Here is a 23,204-nt window from a genome sequence, read left to right as displayed (position 1 = left end):
TATTCTTATTGTCAGACACTACATGGTTCAATGCGGGTACATCTTCCTCTTGTTGTTGTGGTTCGGTATTAGCAACATGTTGATCAGCAGGTTGGCTTTTTTGTATTTGAGCAACTTAAACCTCTTGAGCAATATAATATCAGCCATTTCTGCCCTCGGGAGCATTAACCAGTGGGATATCAGTCATTTCTGCATAAACAAGCACATTAGAACATAAAACTTTATAGAAAATGACTAACTTGCCCTCATTCATTATACATTAACATATAATGAATGGAAACATTTCCCATTCGTTAAAATGATTAATGAATATACGCATTCGTTAAGCATATATAACGAATCAGCTCATTCGTTAAATGGTGCACATTCGTTAAGAAATATGACATCTCATTCGTTAGAAATCCAACTGATGAGTGGATAAAACAATATGTTTTTAATGTCTAATATCGTGTATTTTAGTAATTGAAATATATCAAACACGATTACTTTGAGTTATTTTTTTATTGCACGGGTATATAATAAAACGAGTTAAATGAAAAATAAAATAAATAATTACATGTGGTCACATGGTTGGAGTTTGAGTTATATAACGTGCGATTAAAAAGTAATTAAATAATTATTTTCATATTAGTTACTTGGTTTTTGTTATGGTGCAGCTTAGAAGTCAGAAGAAAATAATAATAATTGAAAGTGGATTCAACTAATATTATTTGTGATTGGGCAATGAATCTCGCTATTGCATTATGTGTTGGGCTCACAAATTAACGCAGGTTGGTTAGTTAGATATAAAAGAAAGCATGAGCAAATCGTAGATTTATTATTCCTTAGATGGCAGTTAGACAACAAGCCTTTCTCTTGACAACTCTTGGATGATGACGGTGTTTATGAAGATGCAAGGCTAAAACCCCTCGTGACTACTTCAGGTGTAGGGTTTTGTGTAAACTTGTTATGATCGGATTCTATGTGCTTTAAGTATTATTCATTAGATTGAATATGTTATTTAAACTTGTTATAGTTTATTGATTAATTGTTTAAACAGTTTATATTTTTGGTTATCAAATTGTGCATCAACTATCCGATTGTGCTCATCCACATTTAGGACTAGGATTATGTATCACTGAAACAATAATCGTTAGGCATTGCATAGTACTTTATATTCTAATATAAACCTGGTAATTGTGTGGATCGCGTTCAGTTGTGTTAACAATTCGGAGAGGTTTTTGTTTGTCATCACAACAAAACTACTAGGTCTAGTAATTACTGTGCAATCAATTTATCTGAATATGTATTAGTGGGTCATCAAATTACCTGAACCTGAAGTGAATCATTTTTCTCATAATTGTTTACAAACTTTAAAAGTAATCGTGTTGCATTCAAAAATCTTTCAAAACCGCTTGACATCGTCTGTACGCTAGTTAAATAGTTTTCAAGTCATGAGTCAATCTTGCACTTTCCACGGATTCCCTGTGGAGACGACATTACTTACCCATACTAGTTATAGGTAGTTAAGTGATTATAAATACTTGTATTTTATTAGAGCACGAAATCTACATCAAAATGGCTTTGTTGCCGGGGAATCAACGCGCAAAGTGCTAGTTTAACTTTTAATTTTTTTTATTAGTTCTTCGTTGATTTTACGCGGGGTGTTAGTGTTTTTGTCTGTGAAGGTGATCTTACAAGTTAATGCAAACAAGATATTTCCGCCCGAAAGAGTTGCTTCAATTTGATCCATAAATTGAAAAAACAGCAAAGAGAAACCGAGTAGCTCAGAAACCCAAGTTAAACCGAAAACCATAAGCCACAACTTCAATACCAAAAGCAGAAGGCATGATTAACAGAAATAACAAAGACCCGAATGACTACCAACCCGATAACCATGATCAACCACCGAACCAAAAACAACCTGTTCCTCAAAACAACCGACCACCTAACCGAAACCAGAATGCTAACCATAACAGAAACTAAGTAAACCGCGGAGGGGGTAACTATAACTAGTGAAGACAATTAAACTTTGATGACAACCGGTCAGTCAGGTCTGCCCCACTAAATCGTCAAGGGCAAGTAGAATTCAAGGAGGAAAGACCCGGGGTTAACCAGGCAGATATATGGGTCAAAGAATGGAACAAAGGGGATGATGCGGAGTTAGATTATGAGGATGAGGAGGAGTTTTTGGATGAATATGGGGGTTAGTATCAGCAACAAAATCTTCAGAATAATCAGGAACCTTAACAAAACAATCCATAAAATCAGCAATATCAAGCACCGAGACGTTAGAATAACCGCGAGCCACAGATTCCCTTTTATGAGTTTGATGATGAAGTCTCGAAAGCATATATTCCACCATCATTAGGGGAGTCCAAAGTCACAAAATCTCACAGGTGGCCATGAACCCTCAGCCGATCATTGTTCCGGTTAGATATTGGAGAACCTTTTCAGTGAGACAGAGCAGTTCAACTGGACTACCCACTTTTCATGGAAAAGCTACTGAAGAACCATATCGACACTTGAGTGATTTTAATTTGATATGTGCTACTATCTCAAGTCAAGGGTTTACTACAGATGAAGTGAAGATGGTTGTGTTTCAGTTTAGTTTGAAAGATACAGCAAAACAGGGTGGTTCCTATCATTACCTTCGGCTACTATTTACACATGGCAAGATTTGGCACAATAGTTTTTGGATAAATATTACACGCCACAGAACCACAGAGGCTCGAAATGCCATTCGGAGTTTTCAGCAGCGTACGAGTGAAACTTTCTATGAAACTTTTCATAGATTTAAATTATTGTTGAGGACTTGCCCTCATCATGGAATAATTTTATGGGAGTTAATAAAGGCATTCCACGATAGTCTTTCTAATGTTGATGTTCGAGACCTTCAAGATACTACTAATGGATCTTTTCTTCAGAATGATGAAAATGTGGATTGGAGACATTTTGAATGACATGTGATTAATTCGAAGAGACAGGCTCAGTCGAACAGAATGGTTAAAGAGCAGTGGTAAAAGCGGTAGACAGTCAAGGGTCATATGATAGCGTGGATAATTGGAAAAGAAAATCGACAGGTTATTGGATGTAGGTACGCAAGGAAAGGGTAACTCGGGAAAAACGTATCCGGTCTGCGAAGGTTGTGGTGAGTTGGGACATCAAGTTTCGAGTTGTGGGGTAGTACAAGATGAGGAAGAAGAGTTCAGCTATATTCAGGGTGAAAAAAGATATAATAATAACATTAACTCAAATACTTATCACCTGGGCCTTAGAAATCACCCGAACTTAAGTTATGGAAACCCGAACACTCAGCAGAATCCGAATTTTCAGGGCAGTTCTCAGAAGACATGATATCAATTATATCAGTGACAGTGTGGGAGCAGTTCAGGTAATGGTCAAGCGGGTACAATCAGAGAGAGTCTCAGGGTTATAATAAGGGGTATCAAAAGAGAAATCAGCAAGGTCAGGGAGCAGCTCAAAGTCAATATTCATCTCAAGAGTTCGAAGTTTTAACACTATTAAAATACCTCAGTCGGAGAATGGAGATTCAAGAGAAAGCAAAGGTTGCAAGAGACAAACAGATAAGCCAACTTGCTGAGGAGTTGTCAGCTTTGAAGAAGGATCTAAAGAACCTACAGAGTGGTACTTTAAAGAACCCAAACCACCAGGGTAGCAGTTCGTCAAACGTTAAAAGTGCACACGTTACTGCTATCACCATTGAAGATAATGTGGTGAATGACACGGTGGAAGAATTTGAAATTGGGGCTCCACTTATCCCCATTCAGAATGGCAATTTTAAGACCAACAAGACATTAATTGTTTATGGGGCGAGTGTAAGTGTGCTATCGGGTAGCGTGTATGATAAATTTGATTTCAGGCCTTTGAAAGAAGTTTAGACTACATTGGTGTTAGCTGATTTTACACGAAGACGGCCCTGGGGAAAGTTGGCTGGAGTTGCAGTAAAAGTTGGAGATTTCTATTACCCGGAATATTTCCTAGTGCTCGATTATGCACCGAATGAGAAGGAAGAAGAACCCCGTGTGATTTTGGGGAGACCATTTTTGGCGACATCAAATGCTTAAATCAATTGCCGAGACAGAACAGTGTGCATGACCTTCGGTAATCGTAAGTTAGGTCTATCTATATTTTCAAATTTAGTTGATTAATCTATTGAAAATAAAGATTCTGGTTCAGATTCTACAAACAAGTCTATTCCTCGTGTAAGCGAGGATAATACAAAGGAGAAATGTGTTGTTTTTTTACAGGTCTAAGCGTGAGAGAGAGAAGGAAGAGGTGAATGTGGTAAAAATTCAGAGTGAGGAGCTAGTAAGTTCGGATAATAATATCAGACAATTTGTATACTTGTGATTTGATGAAATAAACTAAATATTATTGTCACATTAATAAATGATGTGTTGTAAAACACACTAGTTTTCCACACTATTTATCATTGTTTTAATCCCTTATTTATCTAATATTTAATGTTTTTAACTTGTTTTAGTATGATCTTACATGAATATGTATTTTGTAGGTTACGGGTTTAAAGAGAAAGAAACCGAGCTTTGAAAGAGATTTAGAGGCCTTTTTATGCACTATTATTGAATAATCAAGTTAAAGGCCCGACCCATATCCATTTTGTGAAGCCCATATGTGTTATAATATAATAAACAACAAAAAAATAAACCCTAATCAGCCCCTAATCTCGAAATCAGCAGCAGCCATCAAGAAAAAAAAAGAAGAAAAAATTATAAACCCCCAATCCTAACCCTAACTCTAGGGTTGAGTTCCGAATGCAACAGAAGAAAGAGAAGGGGTTTGGCAGCAGGTTTACAAGTGTTTTCTAAGTGTTTTACGCATCAAGGGACAGCCAGGAACATTATACTTCATCCTCATATACTTTGGTTTGATTTAAGTTTCATAATTGTCTTGTTTTTTTATTATAAAGTTTAATTCTTTTGCAATTGAATTATGGATTGAGTTGAGTTTGATTATTACCGATTGTTGAATGAGTTTGCCTATGAGTTGGATGAGTAGTATGATTGTTATCTTGAGTATTTGATGATGTCCAACTAATATGTTTGGCTAATCTTGTTAGTTCTGCCTACATTTGATGATAATTGTTCGGTTTTGATGAGTTTTATGGATTGTTTGATCAAAAGACTTGAATTACTATTGTAAAGTTTGGTTTAATATTGAATTAGGTTGTGTTTAGTGGCTAATATTTTATTAATTATACTTCATAAACCTCATGCTTTGATTTGTTGAATTTGTTTTGATTAATTGTTGTTTGTTTGATTCTTTACTTGTTGTTTAGAATTTGTTTGCGGTAGATATAATCGTAGGGTTTTGTTAAGTTAATTAATTGTTAAAAAGCAGCGGGTAAGCATCTTCTTAGAGACCGAGAGGTAATAAGAAGTAAGGTCGTCTCATAGCCTTTGCATGCTAGGATTAGGATTGCGCGAGAGTGAGTTCGGTACTTGTCGGGTTTGAGTTTGTGAGCGATTAGTTGGTCTAATTTGTTTTAATCTAATTTGTTCCTCTATCCTTGGTTGTGTAGTATTCATTTCCATTAGGGTCGAGTGTCGGTGAGTCCGAGAGGAGAGTCGGCATTAGAACACCTTAGTAATCGTTTTCCGGTTTGTTATTAAAATCAATTAAGTGTAAGTTAGGGTTTGTTAGTGAGACCAAGAGGTGATGTAGCTAGCTTGAGCGAGCCTTATTTATGTCATATTTAGATACCGGTGTCGTGAGATCATTCAATCCATTTGCTTGTTAGACCGTCAATTTGAGTCTTACCTACGTAGACGTTTTCTCCATTGTCAGTCAAAGTCACAGTCAGTTAAGTCTCCAATTTAGGAAAGTTTTGTCTGTCAATTTTGTTAGTTCAGTTAATTAATTTAGTTAAAGTAATTTAGGTCAAGTAGTTTTATTTATTAAAAATTAAATAAAAATATTATTCTTAGGAAGGTCTTATCTAGGGTTTAGTAATCATAGGCGTTTTCACGTGTCCTTGTGTTCGATACCCGGACTTCTTAGGTATATGCTACTTGCTATCGGTACACTTGTCGGTTGTGTGTGGTGTTATTAGGAATTTCCGTTTTAAAATTAAAGCTTAGTTGTGAGTCCCGTAAAAAGAAACACTCATTAGACACACATCAATAACGTCTACGAGCTATGAGCAATCAACTTACCACCCCAGGGTATAATTCGTCTAAGGTCCAGGTGTTACAGATTGATATTAGAGCCGAATGATTGTAAAATATGTGGTTAGACCTAACAACCTAGAATAGTTATAACTTTAGTTTCCATGATATATATTCTATGTATTATCTTCCCGCATTTTAGGAATTGTTCAAGTGCTCACTATCAACCCTTTTTAATTTTTGGGTTGGACCATACACTCAGGCCAAACAACAATTGAGCCAAAACTTATACCATAGCCCAGACTCTTAACAGCCTTGTAGTTCGGTAATGTGTGCTAGCCTTAAAACCCAACTTAAATATGTTCAAAGTGCAAGGACAGTGGGTTCTCAGGGCCGGCTCCAAGAAGGTACTAACTGAACTAGTTGAGGATGAAAGGCACTAACTGACCCCAACCTCCTAGCCTTCACTTGAGCTCGTTGTCAAGGTTGGCTCCGAGAAGATGAAAAAAAATTGGACCTAAGGTGAAAAAATTGTTGGGCTTTAAGTAAAAGGAGTATTTTGTTGGTTTTAATAATTTAATTTGTATATGAACTTACTTGATTATAATTTGGGTTGTGTAAAAAATTTTTGTATAAAAGTAAGATTAAATATTTCTCAAATTAGACTAGAACCCATAACCTTTTGGTTGAAGTAATACCCTTTTGCCATTAGACCAAGCTAGTAGTTATGTAAGTTTAAACAGAAAATATACATATTGTTTTTAATAAAGATACAAATAATTTTAATAAAAGAAAAACAATTCGGTGCCTTGAGGTGTGTCAGGTCAGGGGCCTTCGACCACCCAGCCCCCCCCAGGCCGCCCTGCTCGTTCTCAATTGGTTTTTCTGCTGGAAATGCATGCCTTTTTTAAGGGATAGCCACATTTTGACCATACAAAACATCCACGTAACCATCTCATAATTTTTATTTTTATTTACCTGCTAACTCGCCAATATCTAAGGTTGATGCTAATGTGGTTTGTGTGAAGTCATTGGAACACCATCCGACCCGACCCGACCCCCCCCCCTTTCCTCCTCAGTCCACTAGTGACGTGATCACCCTCATTGCAAATCACTAGCCAATCACTTTTTTCATCTTTTTTTATTTTTTATTATTATTTTTTTATTCAAAAATAAATAAATAGAATGATGCAGAATCAAATATAACATGGGTTGAGTGACAGAGTTGAATGATAAACGAAAAGTTGATGTGACAAACGATCCGGAATAATGGAGAGTGACCCAGAACGCAAAGGCTAAGGTAAACAGTATTGTACATATGCTATTCCAAAGTCACCACGTGCTCACGCTCAACTCTGCAAAAGTTATTTTCTACAAACTACTACTGTTTGGTAGCCTCTTAATGGATATTAAGAGTAGAGGTGTACATAATCGGGTACTGTTAAAAACCCGAACCGTTTAGGAACCGGTTTTTTACACACCGAGTAGAAAATAGGACCAGTTCCAGTCAGGAACCGGGTCGGTTCCTGACCCAAACCGATGCCCCGAAATGCCAACTTTTAGGAACCGGGTAGGGTAGAAACCGGGACCGGGTATTACGTAAAAACCGGTTCCGCCGGTTTTTTTGAAATTCAAATTAAATAGCCATTACAAACCGGTTCCAACGGCTATATAGTCGTTTTTGACTGTTGGAACCAGTTTTTTTACTATATAAAGCTAAAAACATACTATAAATAGCAATGTGTTGTGTGTTGTTAGTTAAACCACTTTCAAAACTATATAACACACTCTAAATCACAATTAAGGTTAAACCGACAAGAAATGGCAACTAATGACGACGTTGTTATGGTGATCGAAACAACATGATGCCCCGATGTTTGGGTTCATTACGATTTATATGTCATGACCGACACACAAGAGATGGCTCGTTGCAAATATTGCTCGAAGTTTCTTAAAGCAGGGTCCAACTCGACATTACGAAAACATACGAATAAGTATTGTCGTGAGAAAAAAGAAGTTTGGATGCCAAAAAAGCGGAAGTGGGAGAGTCGTCCGGCTCTACAACCCAACCATTTACCGCCGGTAACAACGCTTAATCATTGTAAAACGCCGGATTAAAACGACGGACGTTGTTTTTTAGTTGTAGTTGTTATATTTAGTATCGTTATGTTTTCAATAATGTTTGTAATAGTACTTGTTTAAATAAATAAAGTGTTCGTCGTTATTAAAAAAAGTAGCAAAAAATTAATCATGCCTAATAAGAAATAAACTTGTACTAGTAATAAACAAAACAAAAGTAGTTATTAAACAAATCAAAACTAAATATTAGTTGAACTTTGATCGTGTTACAAATGATTTTACTAAAACAAATAAAAATTACAACTCTTCATTGTCTTCACCCTCGTCTTCTTCACCACCCGAATTATCGGAAGAATGCCTGTCCTCCGCCTCCTCATCGTGAATAGGAGGCTCTATTAGTATTCGTCTTCAAAGTTTGCCTTGTGTTGTACACGATCCATCGCATCCAAATGGTCCTTTAGGCAAATGCAAACTTCTAGAGACTCGAGAGTTAATTTTGTTCTTCGCATTGATAGTACCCTCCCACTAAGAGAAAAAACCGATTCGGAAGCACCTGTTGAGGCTTGTACGGCAAGCAAATCACGAGCCATGGCGGATAGAATAGGAAATTCGTTTTGTTTTCCTTTCCACCAAGCCAACAAATCAATATTGCGAATGCCGTCGACCGTTGCGCCCTCAGCATAGTTGGCTCCACTATATCGACCAAGTTCGCTAGTTGGTGTGTTTCCTCTTTGCCTCTTCGATGCCGTATCACGAACTACATTCATCAAGTTTATAAGTCGGTCCTTGCACGGCCTACTAGTAGTTGTATTTTTCACAAAAGACGATCTCGTGCTTGGACCATACATTTTAAAATAATGGTCATAAAGTTCTTGAAGGTTATTGTTAAACTTTTCCTTCGCTTCCGTCGACAACTTCGGGTCGATCTCGTGCATACCCATGTTGTCGAATATTTCCTCGATCGTTGTCTCAACCCCATTAACATTCCAATAGGGGTTTAAAGTGGCGGCACAAGTAAAAACCGGCGGTATGTTTTCAAAATGTTTTAAGAAATTTTCCTTCATTACCGCAACAATATTCTTGAAGAGTTTGTTCTTCTCCTCAAACTCTTTAAAAGTACAAGAAATGTAGTAAAATTCTTGCAAAACCCAACAACTAGTAGAATAATAGACTCCCGATAACTTTGTTGTTGAGGTTTTGAACTGTAACACCCCGTAACCGCAGCGGAAACGTACACGGGATGCAACAGACACGTCTGATATCAACAACATTGCTTATAAAGAAAACACCACTACATTAATTCTCACCATATTACATTGTTCCGAGTTTAGTTACCGTCTAGGCGTTAGCACATAAGTTTTACCAACATTTCATTAACATATTTAATACAAAAAGATCATTAAGCTTCCACTAAAAGCACGCATCGTCAAGCATGTAGCAATTATTCCAGTTTGGGAGTACCTAAAAAGCATGTAAAGAAAACGGGTCAACTACGAATAGTTGGTGAGTTTCACTAATTTAAATAAACAGTGACAAATCATTATAATAATCATATATTAGCGATGTAATTATGCTGAGCCCACAAGTGAAACCTCTGACTATCCACATACAACCCCGTGGCATACTCCGCCCACGAGCCTGCCCCAAACCGCTATGCCTAACATTACATAGCAAAAATATATAACAACAAAATAGACATGTGCAACTGGCTGGGAAACATCAGCAATTCCATGCCGGACCAGTTGGGTTTATCAGACCAATAGTACTATTCACACTCTACCGGCTTTCAGTTAATCACTCGTGTTGCGGGGCCTTACAATGTTAGCAACTCAGACAATTACCATCTTAGTACGTTTCCGTACGATTCCCGTACAATAAAATATATATAAATACACGCAAATCCATGCATTCAGTATGTACTTAAACATTTCAGTAGTAACATGCTTCCGCCCCGAGAAAATATTTAAAAACAGTTCAGAAAAGGGGCTCGTGAAACTCACCTTATCGTAAACAAGCAGGTAACACAGTACGCAAGCTTTTAATCCGGATCTGTAATACGATCCCTAAGTTCGTTACTATACAATCACTATTAATATAACTTAACCGTGTTAACCGGTACTTCTGGGGACACTGTTAACCCAGTACTGTACCCGTTCCGGGGGCAATGTTAACCCAGAAACACTTCTCCAGACTCAGATTGTGATATCGTTTAGAGTTCAGTAGTCAAAATTACTATTAGTTCATTTTCCCCGTTTTGCGTGCCTAGCACGGTTATCCGTTTTTACGTTTCAAAAATGAGTTTGGTCACACACGACCCGAAAATAGTTGTTGACTGATAATTTAATTAAGGTTGTGAAATTAGAGCTCGGTTTAGATGCCCCGATTGGCCGCGGGACCCGTTTCCGTCTTTAGTGCAACAGACACTGTTAAATCGGATAAAATTACCCAAATCATCCGAATTATTTTCGGATGATTTATTTTTACTTGTTTAACTCGATTATATAATAATAGTTCATTTTTAGGGTTTTTATACAGCAGTCAGTTCGTTTAGGCGAACTTTACCGGTTTACGCGTTTTAAGCTTTAAAAGTTTGTTTTTATTTTCTTTTTAGCACAAATAATTATCCGTTTAGTCTCGGATCTTGAAATTTTGGACAAATCACTTTTTGACAGTGGGGAATTTTATAAAAAAATTTCCAGAATTAATTTTTTTATTTAAAATTTATTTATCTATTTTTAAACACCATTTAAACACTAAATATGTCGTAAATACCAAACGATCTTAGAAAAATCCCAAATTTTTCCTGGATGACCCCTGCCATCCCCATAGTCCCCTGTAATTTTTCCAGAACCAAAATATGTTTTTACATGACATTTTCATTAAAACCGAGCTAGAAAACCCTAGAACTCGTTTAACCGAAAAGCCTACTTAGACTTCTCCAACGGACCTAAACTTTTGTGTGTGACTTTTACATGTTATAAAAAGCTTATCTGGAATTTTCCAGAATTTTTCATGATATTTAACTATTTTTCACCATTTTTAGCCAAAACCGAGCATTAAATTCACCAAATATTCATCATTTGTCAAAAAATTACCAAAATTTCACAGATCTCATATTTTCGTGTGTAGATTATCTCTGTGAAATTTCGTAGCCTAACTCTAAACGTATCACAATCTGTCCAAAACACAAACATCATACAAAAACCGAACTACCTTGTGTTTCTAGCTCCAAATCGCAAGGATCTCGCTTTCTAGCCTTTGCTAACAACTAGATACAACACCTACAAGCACAATAACACCACACCAAGCAAGTTACACCCACAATCAAGCCATTTCTTTCATGGTTTCGGTTATGATTTAAAAACAAAGATTTAACCGTAAAAATTCGTTTTTGGTTCGTTTAACTCCTTTCTTGGACCAAGATCCCTTGTATAACCCGTATACATCACTTGATCATGCAAGAATCGGTTTTCATCTTTGAAACCTCATTTTCTTGCAAATAAACTCAAGAAACGAAGATGGAAACGTAAATAACTCGATCTTTACCTTGATTTTCTTGCTACAAACTCGGGTTTTAGTTCATAATTTGGAGAGAAAATATGATCTTGCAATGGTTTGATGTAAAAAAAAAAAGAACAAAGGCATGGGGTTTATCCCCTTATGCCGATCGGAATCAAGGGGGAGGTGGGGTGGGACCCACCTCTCCATTTCTAGCCACATGTTTGGATTTCTGAAATCTGGATAATGTTTTGGATAATCTGGTTCAGTTCATTTTTCGGTTAAATGTTTAATCTAACTTAAAACGAGGCTAAACTGGTCGTTTTCGGCTTAAAAAAGAAATTTATTTAAAACCGATTTAAAACTTTAAAAACTTAAACCATGACATTTATTATCTTAAAACATCATATTATTAATAATTGCGCATCTTTTTCGGCTTGATCGATCGTCTCTTGCTTGGTTTGGTATTAAAGGTTTCGTTTAACGTACCGACGTACCATTAAATCGAAAATTCTTTTCTGTGCTTTAATTCACTTATCCCGAAGCTTTAATACTTCGTAAACATCACTAAATATCATATATCTCATCTATAATGTAATCCTCGATTCGTTCGGGTTTCAACAACCGTTAATCGGTTAATCGTATTTCCAATACGATTAACTGTATAATCGAGTATAATCCGTAATGTGAATCATACATACTCGTATAAACGCATTATAAATCATATATTCATTATTAAATAACACATAAATAGTATATACCGGCTAGGGTATACCTGAATTTGCCGGAATCGTTACATTCTCCCCCCGTAACAAAAATTTCGTCCTCGAAATTTTACGCGTCGACTACTTCCTTTTGAGGAAATAGGTAGGGGTATTTCTTCCGAAATTCGTCCTTTCGTTCCCATGTATATTCTGGGCCTCGTTGCGAATTCCATCTAACTTTGACCAACGAAATCTTATTGTGTCTAAGTTGCTTGATTTTTCCCGTCTACTATTTCTATGGGTTCCTCTACGAAATTGAGCTTATCACTTATTTGGACACCCTCTAAAGGTAACACCGATGTCTCATCCGCCAGACATCTTTTCAAGTTCGATACGTGAAACACGTTGTGAATTTCACTTAGTTCATCGGGTAGTTCTAATCGGTATGCTACGGGACCGATTTTTGCAGTAATATTGAATGGTCCAATATATCTCGGGGCTAACTTCCCCGCCTTTCCAAATCTGACTACGCCCTTCCAAGGTGATACCTTCAAATACACTTTTTCTCCTTTCTCAAACGACAACGGTTTTCTACGGGTATCGGCATAACTCTTCTGCCGATCCCGCGCGGCCTTCAGATTGTTCCTAATTTCAAGGAATTTGCTGGTCGTTTCCTGGACCAGGTCTGATCTAATAACCTGAGTGTCGCCCACTTCAGTCCAGCAGAGTGGTGATCGGCACTTCCGACCATACAATGCTTCGTAAGGCGTTGTCTTTATTCTGCTATGGTAACTGTTATTATAGGAAAATTCAACGAGTGGGAGATGTTGATCCCAATTTCCCTTAAAATCCAGTACGCATGCACGAAGCAAATCCTCCAGGGTTTGGATGGTCCTCTCAGACTGACCATCGGTCTCAGGGTGATAAGCTGTGCTTAGATCAATACGCGTTCCCAGCGCTTCTTGCACAGCTTGCCAAAGATTGGAGGTGAAATGGCTATCCCGATCGGAAATGATTGAGATGGGTATCCCATGACGAGACACAATTTCATTTATATAAATCTGCGCAAGTCTCTCAGTGTTATAATTATCCCTAATCGGGATAAAATGTGGCGATTTGGTTAATCGATCCACGATTACCCAAATTGCATCATGTCCTCGGGACGTCTTAGGGAGATGTGTCACAAAATCCATCGTGATTTGCTCCCACTTCCACTCGGGAATTTCCGGTTGTTGTAACATTCCCGAGGGTTTCTGGTGCTCCGCCTTAACTCTCGCACAAGTCGCACACTTACCGACATACGTTGCTATATCCTTTTTCATACCCGGCCACCAGTAGAACTCCTTCACATCCTTGTACATCTTATCCGATCCCGGATGTATGGAAAATTTCGATCTATGCGCTTCGTCCATGATTAATTCACGAAGGTCATGGAGGGTCGGGATCCAAATCCGATTTTTGAGATAGAGAATTTCGTCCACGCGCTGTTCGAAATTCTTCTCATTGCCGTAAAGTCCCTCCTTTTCCAATTGTTCCTCTTTCATCGCCTCACGTTGAGCGACTCGAATCAGGTCCGTAAGGTTCGACTGGACTATCATCCCCAGTGCTCGCACTCGCAATGGCTTAATCCGATCTTTCCTACTCAAGGCATCGGCTACGACGTTAGCCTTGCCGGGGTGATAACGGATGTCACAGTCATAATCGCTTAACAACTCGACCCATCTTCGTTGCCTCATATTCAGTTCTTTCTGATCGAATATGTGCTACAAACTTTTATGATCGGTGAAGATGGTGCACTTCGTACCGTAGAGATAATGTCTCCAGATTTTAAGTGCGAAGATAACTGCTCCCAGTTCTAAGTCATGAGTAGTGTAATTTTTCTCATGTACTTTTAACTGTCGGGAAGCATAGGCTATAACCTTATTATTCTGCATCAACACGCACCCTAACCCTCTACGCGATGCGTCACAATACGCGACAAAACCATCGTCTCCATCTGGGAGACTTAAAATCGGCGCTTGGCACAATTTTTGCTTTAACGTTTGAAACGCCATCTCCTGCTCTTCTCCCCATTCATACCTTCGATCCTTTTGGGTCAGGAGAGTTAAAGGTTGGGCGATGCTGGAAAAGTTCTCTATAAATCGACGATAATATCCAGCTAAGCCTAAGAATTGGCGGATTTCCTTTGGCGATTTAGGCGCTTGCCAATTCTTAATTGCTTCCACCTTACTCGGATCAACGTGTATTCCTTGGTGGTTTACAACGTGACCGAGGAATTGCACTTCTTGTAACCAGAAGTTACACTTGGAGAATTTTGCGTACAACTTCTCCTGATTCAGAAGCTCTAAAATTATTCTTAAGTGTTGCTCGTGCTCTTCTTTACTTTTCGAGTAGATCAAAATATCGTCAATAAACACAATGACAAATTTGTCGAGGTAAGGTTTACAGACTCGATTCATGAGGTCCATGAACACTGCCGGCGCATTTGTTAGCCCGAAAGGCATAACTAAGAACTCGTAATGGCCGTAGCGAGTCCGGAATGCGGTTTTTGGGATATCCTCTTCCTGAATTCTAACCTGATGGTATCCCGATCTAAGATCGATTTTTGAGAAATAGCTCGCACCCTGCAGCTGGTCAAACAGATCATCAATTCGGGGAAGAGGGTACCTATTTTTGATTGTTAACTTGTTCAACTCCCTGTAATCAATGCACATTCTAAGGCTCCCGTCCTTCTTTTTCACGAATAATACAGGTGCACCCCACGGGGAATGACTAGGACGTATGAATCCTTTGTCCAACAATTCTTGCAACTGATTGGATAATTCTTGCATCTCGGACGGTGCAAGTCGGTAGGGTGCCTTAGCAACAGGGCCAGCTTGAGGTATTAAATCGATTCTGAATTCGACCTGTCGGGTTGGCGGTAATCCAGGAAGTTCTTCTGGGAAAACTTGTGGAAATTCGCGTACCACCGGGATGTCATCCACCCGTTTCTCCTCAGAATCTGTGGCCGTCAAGCTTGCTAGATACGCCACGCATCCCTGGCGTATATATTTTAACACCTTGAGGAGGGATATAAATGGTATCATGGTGCCCGACCTCTCTCTTTGCACTAACACATCTTCGTCATCCGACACCCGGATCTTGACGATTTTCTTTTCACAGTTTATTTCCACTTTGTTACGTGCTAACCAATCCATTCCCACTATCACGTCAAAACTACCTAATTCTACCGGTAATAAGTCAATCAGGAAGGATTGATCGTTCAGAATAAAAGGGCAATTCCGAACTATCTGATTAACTATCATGGTTTTACCGTTAGCGACTTCTACGGTATAAGGTTCTATGGTTTCACTAATCGGAAGGTTTGCTATCGATAGGAACTTAATGGAGACAAAACTTCTATCGGCGCCCGTATCAAATAATACAGAAGCGTAATGATCAGAGATGAGGAATGTACCTGTCACTACGCTGGGGTCCTGGCGTGCTTCGTTCGCCCCCATCACAAATGCTCGGCCTCTCGCCGGATTGGACGACGATGCCTGACCCACGGTTTGCCTCCCATTTCCTCCCTGGTTCAGTTTCGGACAGTATCTCTTGAAGTGATCTGTGCTGCCGCATTCAAAGCAAGCACGGCTGGTGGTCATCTTTTGGTTTCCTTGTGGGTTTTGTTGTCGGGCTGGTTGGGTCCTATATGGCTGCGCACGGATAGGTTGCGGTTGTCGGTTCAGATTGTTTAGGTTTGTCCTACAACTCGGTGCGTAGTGCCCATTCCTGCCACACCGGTGGCACACTACCCCCCTGCACTCGCCACCATGCTGGTAACCGCATCTCCCACACTTAGGGAACGTCCCTTTCTGCGATTCCTGCCTTCCGCCTGAACTAGTCATGGCGTAGTTCTGGGCAGCGGGCCGAGCACGTTTATTTTGCTGCTTCTCCTGGATCCTATTGTCATACGTACCTCGCTTTCCCCCAGCAGACTCTCCTGCCACCTTCAGTGACCCACTCCTCACGAAATCGTATGTGATGATACCAGCTTGCGTCACCGCACCCTCAAACGTCTTGTGTCCCCCAGAGTTGACTATACTCCTTACTACTGGAGTTAGTCCCCATATATAACGCTCAACCCTCTTTGACTCTGGGGTGACCAACCATGGCACCAATCGCGACAATTCATTAAATCGGTTCGTATAACCCAAGTGGTCTGCCCCCTGCATCTCCAGGTTCCACAATTCGTTTTCTAACTTCTGCAGTTCGTTTTTCGGGCAGAAATGTTCCAGTACAAGGGCCTTGAGCTCTGCCCAGGTCATGCGGTTTGTCGCTGCCTGACCGCGAGTTTGCACTACTGTGTTCCACCATTTCAAGGCATGGTCCGTGAACGTGCAGGTAGCATACTTAACAATGTAATCCTCAGGGCAGTTGCTGATGTTCACAACAGACTCTATTTTCTCAATCCACTTAACCAACCACCCATTTGGTCCTTCAGACCCGCTAAATTCTAGGGGCTTGCACAACATAAAATCTTTAATTGAACATCCCTTTGTTGCAGGAGTCGGTTCAGTGCGGTTAGTTTCTACACTAGGTATAGGGCCATTACTGTCTGTAACGACCACCCTAGGCGGTGCGTCATTACTCGGAATCGGGTTACCATTCGGTGGAGGATTAACATTTTGTTCCCCCTCATTATTGGTGGTCGTTTGATTGCTCGCAGGGCCTAGATTGGTCGTATTGTTAATACTGGCGGCGATGCGCGATACTATATCCGGTATCGCCGCCTCTAACTGTCGAGCAATCAGACGGTCCACATCCACTTCTGACATTCGAGCTGACCGTTTTGGTGCCATTATACACAACATTAAGAAAATACATATAATTAATACAAATTCCAATCTCGATACATAACACACATCCCATTCATTAATAAACATCAGTACATATTACATAAACATCAGTTTACATTACATTCCTACCATCATCACATAGATTAAGTTTTCATACATCAGTCCTACATCGGCATCATTTCGACATAACCCGCTATGGGTCAGTGCTTGAATGATACATCAAAAGTATCTACAATGATATCCCCAAAAAAAGGCCCCCTATGGGCTAGTGGCTGTACTATAACTACCCAAGATTCACTCTATGTTAGCATCGCCACTAACTGCTTACACAGAGTATCAAAAAGCGGACCCTGACTTCCACCACTCTAACATAACTAAACATGGTGGTATACCAACCACACCAACACTGCCACCATCACCACCAACACCGCCATCAAACCCCGAATCCGAGTCTCCATCCGGTCAATCATCCACTGGGAGTATGCACCCTCCCTCCTCAGCTGGCCAATCGCGTACTGGCTGTCCAGTACGCAGTCCGCCAAGTGCCTCCTCCACTGGATCTCCACCGTCAAGGCGATGGTGTGCTCAATCACCTGCTCGGTGAGCACTCGGAGCCATGCAGCCTCGGAGGAGGGACGCTCATCCCTCTCCAGCCTAGGGGTACCCCACACGGGTGGAGGCACAGGCTCAGGCTGGGGGCGGGAGGACTCGCCCCTGTGGAAAGTAGGTCTGGGTGGGGTAGAGGTAGGTGGGACATAAGGGACACTGATCCGCGCTGTGAGGCGGGGACCGGGTCTGGGAGGGGTAGGGGTGGCCTGTGGTGCGGGTGGGGTGGGGGATCTGGCAACCCTAGTAGGGGAGGACAGGCTAGCACTCCTACGGCTAGTCTCACTAGGCTCAGTGCTGGATGCTAGGCGTAAGCTCCTGGAGTTCCTGGAACTGACCTCCTCCGGGTCCTCCTCTACTGACAGACTTCGTGATCTCGACATCCTTACCTGTACACAAGTTAGCAAACATATAGTTCCTTCCATAATGTAAATCATAATTAATATACACATACTTATACAACTTTGTCACATAAAAATATTATCATATACTTACACATATGTTGCCGGTTTTACCTATTAATGTTCCCTGTGACTTCCCCTGAATTCCCTCGTGCGGACAAGTCTGTTATTATGTTCCGGACCATAATAACTCACTTGTCCATCCAAGTTCATCCAGATCTCGTCACTATAAATTATTAGTTGATATTCAGATCCTATAATACTTGAGCTACTGGTTATATTTTAGGTATCTTTTAAAGACATCCTAATTCTTTATAACCAATGGCTCTGATACCAAGTTCTGTAACACCCCGTAACCGCAGCGGAAACGTACACGGGATGCAACAGACACGTCTGATATCAACAGCATTGCTTATAAAGAAAACACCACTACATTAATTCACACCATATTACATTGTTCCGAGTTTAGTTACCGTCTAGGCATTAGCACATAAGTTTTACCAACATTACATTAACATATTTAATACAAAAAGATCATTAAGCTTACACTAAAAGCACGCATCGTCAAGCATGTAGCAATTATTCCAGTTTGGGAGTACCTAAAAAGCATGTAAAGAAAACGGGTCAACTACGAATAGTTGGTGAGTTTCACTAATTTAAATAAACAGTGACAAATCATTATAATAATCATATATTAGCGATGTAATTATGTTGAGCCCACAAGTGAAACCTCTGACTATCCACATACAACCCCGTGGCATACTCCGCCCACGGGCCTGCCCCAAACCGCTATGCCTAACATTACATAGCAAAAATATATAACAACAAAATAGACATGTGCAACTAGCTGAGAAACATCAGCAATTCCATGCCGGACCAGTTGGGTTTGTCAGACCAATAGTACTATTCACACTCTACCGGCTTTCAGTTAATCACTCGTGTTGCGGGGCCTTACAATGTTAGCAACTCAGACAATTACAATCTTAGTACATTTCCGTACGATTCCCGTACAATAAAATATATATAAATACACGCAAATCCATGCGTTCAGTATGTACTTAAACATTTCAGAAGTAACATGCTTCCGCCCCGAGAAAATATTTAAAACAGTTCAAAAAAAGGGGCTCGTGAAACTCACCTTATCGTAAACAAGCAGGTAACACAGTACGCAAGCTTTTAATCCGGATCTGTAATACGATCCCTAAGTTCGTTACTATACAATCACTATTAATATAACTTAACCGTGTTAACCGGTACTTCTGGGGACACTGTTAACCCAGTACTGTACCCGTTCCGGGGGCAATGTTAACCCGGAAACTCTTATCCGGACTCAGATTGTGAAATCGTTTAGAGTTCAGTAGTCAAAATTACTATTAGTTCATTTTCCCCGTTTTGCGTGCCTAGCACGGTTATCCGTTTTTACGTTTCAAAAATGAGTTTGGTCACACACGACCTGAAAATAGTTGTTGACTGATAATTTAATTAAGGTTGTGAAATTAGAGCTCGGTTTAGACGCCCCGATTGGCCGCGGGACCCGTTTCCGTCTTTAGTGCACCGGAAACTGTTAAATCGGATAAAATTACCCAAATCATCCGAATTATTTTCGGATGATTTATTTTTACTTGTTTAACTCGATTATATGAAAATAGTTCATTTTTAGGGTTTTTATACACCAGTCAGTTCGTTTATGCGAACTTTACCGGTTTACGCGTTTTAAGCTTTAAAAGTTTGTTTTTATTTTCTTTTAAGCACAAATAATTATCCGTTTAGTCTCGGATCTTGAAATTTTGGACAAATCACTTTTTGACAGTGGGGAATTTTATAAAAATATTTCTAGAATTAATTTTTATATTTAAAGTTTATTTATCTATTTTTAAACACCATTTAAACACTAAATATGTCGTAAATACCAAACGATCTTAGAAAAATCCCAATTTTTTCCTGGATGACCCCTGCCATCCCCATAGTCCCCTGTAATTTTCCAGAACCAAAATCTCTTTTTACATGCCATTTTCACTAAAACCAAGCTAGAAAACCCTAGAACTCGTTTAACCGAAAAGCCTACTTAGACTTCTCCAACGGACCTAAAATTTTGTGTGTGACTTTTACATGTTATAAAAAGCTTATCTGGAATTTTCCAGAATTTTTCATGATATTTAACTATTTTTCACCATTTTTAGCCAAAACCGAGCATTAAATTCACCAAATATTCATCCTTTGTCCAAAAATTACCAAAATTTCACAGATCTCATATTTTCGTGTGTAGATCATCTCTATGAAATTTCGTAGCCAAACTCTAAACGTATCACAATCTGTCCAAAACACAAACATCATACAAAAACCGAACTACCTTGTGTTTCTAGCTCCAAATCGCAAGGATCTCGCTTTCTAGCCTTTGCTAACAACTAGATACAACACCTACAAGTATAATAACACCACACCAAGAAATTTACACCCACAATAAAGCCATTTCTTTCATGGTTTCGGTTATGATTTAAAAACAAAGATTTAACCGTAAAAATTCGTTTTTGGTTCGTTTAACTCCTTTCTTGGACCAAGATCCCTTGTATAACCCGTATACATCACTTGATCATGCAAGAATCGGTTTTCATCTTTGAAACCTCATTTTCTTGCAAATAAACTCAAGAAACAAAGATGGAAACGTAAATAACTCGATCTTTACCTTGATTTTCTTGCTACAAACTCGGGTTTTAGTTCATAATTTGGAGAGAAAATATGATCTTGCAATGGTTTGATGTAAAAAAAAAGAACAAAGGCATGGGGTTTATCCCCTTATGCCGATCGGAATCAAGGGGGAGGTGGGGTGGGACCCACCTCTCCATTTCTAGCCACATGTTTGGATTTCTGAAATCTTGATAATGTTTTGGATAATCTGGTTCAGTTCGTTTTTCGGATAAATGTTTAATCTAACTTAAAACGAGGCTAAACTGGTCGTTTTCGGCTTAAAAAAAGAAATTTATTTAAAACCGATTTAAAAACTTTAAAAACTTAAACCATGACATTTATTATCTTAAAACATCATATTATTAATAATTACGTATCTTTTTCGGCTTGATCGATCGTCTCTTGCTTGGTTTGGTATTAAAGGTTTCGTTTAACGTACCGACGTACCATTAAATCGAAAATTCTTTTCTGTGCTTTAATTCACTTATCCCGAAGCTTTAATACTTCGTAAACATCACTAAATATCATATATCTCATCTATAATGTAATCCTCGATTCGTTCGGGTTTCAACAACCGTTAATCGGTTAATCGTATTTCCAATACGATTAACTGTATAATCGAGTATAATCCGTAATGTGAATCATACATACTCGTATAAACGCATTATAAATCATATATTCATTATTAAATAACACATAAATAGTATATACCGGCTAGGGTATACCTGAATTTGCCGGAATCGTTACATGAACACATCAAGATATTTCAACAAAAAACCGACATTGACCCAAACACTTTCGGGAAGCATATCGGCCTCGCGTACTTCAACAAGATTGTTATGAAAACTTTGTAGAGTTTGGTGTTGGGCAAAAGCACACTTGAGCATATGACAAGTTGAGTTCCAACGGGTTGGAAAGTCTCAATTCGGCCCCAAATACTTTCTTTCAACCGACTTGCAATAGTTCTTATATTCAAGATGTCTTCTTTTACCACTTTTGAAAACATCTTGTAACATAAGTCTAAAGAATTCTAAATAGTCACAAATGTTTTCATTGTCGAGACCTTTTTGAACAACCAAGTTGATGATATGTGCAACACATCGAACATGAAAAAAATCCCCGTAACAAGGTAGGGAATATTTAATGATAAATTTTTCGGCCGCCTTAGTATTGTTTGATGCGTTGTCAAAAGAAATCGAAAATATTTTATTTTTCAAGTTGTAAGTCGTTATAACTTCATCAAGCAATTCAAACAATTTGTCGGCGGTATGTGGGAACGGGAAGTTTTCAAAAGTGATGGTGTGTTTCATCATTTGCCATGTCACCGGATCAACCCAATGAGCGGTGACACATATGTATGATTTGGGTAACCCGTGTGGTGCCGACGAAACATCGGTAGTTAAACTAACCATCGTTTGTAAAGAATGAAAAAACTCGATTAACTCTTTTTTAGCACACTCCCACAACTTGATACAATGACGTCTTAAGGTAGTATGACTTACATGTGAGTATCGTGGTTGTAGAGTTTCTCGAATCAACGACGTCAATCCGGGTCGTCGAAGTGGTTAAACGGCAAACCTCGTTGAATAACGAACTTTTCCATTCTATCTTGAACTTGATTAGTGTTGTAACGAAATAATGTACCATATTTACCCAAGTCAACTTGATCGGTTGCGCCAATGCCTTTCAAGGCCTTGCAATATGGCTTCTCGATGTGCTTTCTCAAAGTCGAGTTGGAATCGTGCTTTAATTGTGTTCCACATATTTGCAACGAGCCTTTAGATCACCATCGACATTGACAACCAAATCCCAATTCTTCCATGTGTCTTGGTTGCGGTTATGGGTGACTACCGCAAGAACTTGTGGGTCATCTATAGCAAGAACGGGTTCAACAAAAACATTCTTCTTAGCCTTGTTAGTTTTTTTGTGGGTGCCATAATATTATTGAGTCGGATGGTAGGGTTTGCTAAACGAGAAGTATTTTAGTTTGTTTTTGAGTTTGGTGGTGAAACAAGTGGTGGCAAACAAGTTATATATAGGTTTCGGGCATCAAAAAACCGGTTCCAACGGCTATATTACCGTTGGAACCGGTTACAACGGCTAGTAAATTCTTAAAAACCGGTTCCAACAGTAATATAGCCGTTGGAACGGGTTACAACGGCTATATTTCTCTCAAAAACATGTTCCAACAGCTATATTACCAACGGATACTTTGACCATCAGCTGACTTTTAAAAAAAAAACGCCATAACCGGTTTTTCAGGTA

This window comes from Bidens hawaiensis, unplaced genomic scaffold (assembly GCF_021521415.1).
Source record: "Bidens hawaiensis isolate Kalapana, Puna unplaced genomic scaffold, B.hawaiensis_p1.1 tig00005897_1, whole genome shotgun sequence".
NCBI classification, from domain to species: domain Eukaryota; kingdom Viridiplantae; phylum Streptophyta; class Magnoliopsida; order Asterales; family Asteraceae; genus Bidens; species Bidens hawaiensis.
This window is presented reverse-complemented; position numbering follows the sequence as displayed.